Below are 2330 nucleotides of genomic sequence, written 5' to 3' on the forward strand. Positions count from 1 at the left end.
CGGTCCTAGCGTAGATGGCAATTTCCCTCGGCTACGAGTAACGACGTTTCTTTACCGAAGAGAAGAAGGTATAAAGGGTAGGGGTAGGAGTGGAGGGGAGGGTGAAATGGGCTACAAAAGAGAAAGAGTGTAATAGATAGAGAAAAAGGAGAGATAGAGAGAAAGAATGTCAAGAGGACAACAAGAAATAAAAAGAAGAAACGCTGCGTTGTGTTCTAGTACTTCCAGCCATATTCCTTGCACAACGCTATTGCTATTATTTCCTTTCTTTTTTTTTTCTTTTCTTTTCTTTTCTTTTCTTCCCTTCTTTTTTCTTAATATTTTTTTTCTAACTTTTCGTCTTAAAGAAGAATAAAATGATGAACGGTTACGTGAACGTGAACGTGATTTAAGAATACAACGAGAGATACACGAGAATCGGCTAGGGGCTTTGATATTTATTACCAAAATGAATTCGTAAAATAAACGACACGACCTTATTTCAAATTGACGGACTTTATCAAATTTTCATCGAGCTCTTGCAATTGCATTTTAAAATCTAGGATAAATGAACGTTCCTCTTCTTATACTATTTTTTTCTTTTGCTTCTGTTCTCACACTAATTATGAATATCTCTGGTGATTTGTTTTATTTCTAAAAAACAGTCGAGTCGATTTTTGTGGTAAATCATTGAAATGTTACCATTCGTATTCCTGCATGGTTTACGTAAAGGAAAGAAAAGGGACTGGAAAGGGCAGGGAGGAAAAGCGAGGTATGGTAAAAAGAAATATTTGAAGATTCACGAAGTATGCACTTGAAGGATTCGATCCTTGAGAATGAATGACGCAAGAGTTGTACACTTGAAGAAAGCATACCTTAGGAGAATTGTATTGTATTGTACGATAAAACTAGTACAAATTTCTACATTCTTTTTCTATATCTTTTTTTTATTTTCTCTCTCTCTCTCTCTTTCTCTTGCACTCTTTTTCTGATAAAAGAATAAGGTTTCTCGATTGTAGTGGAAGGAAAAGCGTCATATTTTTGTGATAAAAGCGTGCCAGGAAACCTTGCTTATGAAAAATCAAACCTTTGCTTTCCGTGTTTCTTTTTTGCTTTTTTTTTTGTCTTTTCTTTATTCATCTCTCTTCTTCTCTCCTATCTAAATTCGTATTTGTCAATTTTTCTTTTTATATTTTTTTATATCTTTTAGATTACAGCACGGATTCAACCAAAGATCATAGGAACGTAAAAACGTGTGAAATAAAATGTTATTAGGAGAGAGAGAGAGAAAGAGAAAGAGAGAGAGAAAGAGAGATAGACGAAGCAGAAGATAAGTGAAGAAAATCAAAAAGAAAATTCGTTGCTCGAATTCCAAAGCATTTGACCAAACTTCCGGACGGGTTACTCGTATCTTACCAGGTACTTCAAATCTTCCCTTTCTTTTTATTTTGATTCTTTTCCTTCGTGACTGCTTTTTATTTTTCCTTTGTTACAAAACTACCAACCAACTTTCTTCTCTTTCTTCTTTCTCTTTTATTTTTTATCTTAATTCTTTCTCTCTCTCTCTCTTTTTCTTCTTATTTTTTCGCTTTTTTCTCACCCTCATTTCTTTATTTTTACGTTTCTCACAATACCTCTAACCTTTTATTTTATTCTATTCCTTTTTTTTCCTCTTTTTCCCCTATATTTTTTTTACAATACTTCTATCTTTCTTTATCTTATTTCTTTTCTTTTCCCACCATTTCCAGGGTACTCCGTTCAATAATGTTCTCTCTAGCGTACCGTAGCGTATCCTCTTCCTGAGTTGGTCATCGAAAACCAATTTAACAGAATTCGTGCTACCGATTGTAAACGTCGTCAACTCCACCAATCCTTGGGTCCGCAAACCCTGCTAGGAAAACTTCTATCTTTCTTTTTCTTATCCCATTTCTCTCTCTCTCTCTCTCTTTTTCTCTCCCTCTCGTTCACTATTTCATTCTCTTTATTTCTCTATTTTCTTCTATGAGGGCACCAACCATCTCTTAACTGTGAATTCCTTTCGTTCTATTTTAGTATTGTGTGGTTATTTATATCTATGTATTATATGCGAATGTATGTCCTTTTTGTTGCCGAAGAAGCAGAATAAGTGCAACCAAGATGAAAACTATTTCGTTTTCAACGTACGAGTGCAATGTCTACATTTATCGTAGCATTCCGTCATATCGCGAGAGTTAGTATCGAAAAAGATGAAGATATAGAAAAAAAAAAAAAGAAGAAGAAGAAGAATAGGATGATTTATTTCATCAATTTTCATAACGTGACTTTAACGTTAATAGTTGTAATAAAGAATATTGTTCGTGTTTTTATAATTT

The sequence above is a fragment of the Polistes canadensis genome, unplaced genomic scaffold, assembly GCF_001313835.1.
Source record: "Polistes canadensis isolate GaletaPanama2010 unplaced genomic scaffold, ASM131383v1 scaffold_484, whole genome shotgun sequence".
NCBI classification, from domain to species: Eukaryota; Metazoa; Arthropoda; class Insecta; order Hymenoptera; family Vespidae; genus Polistes; species Polistes canadensis.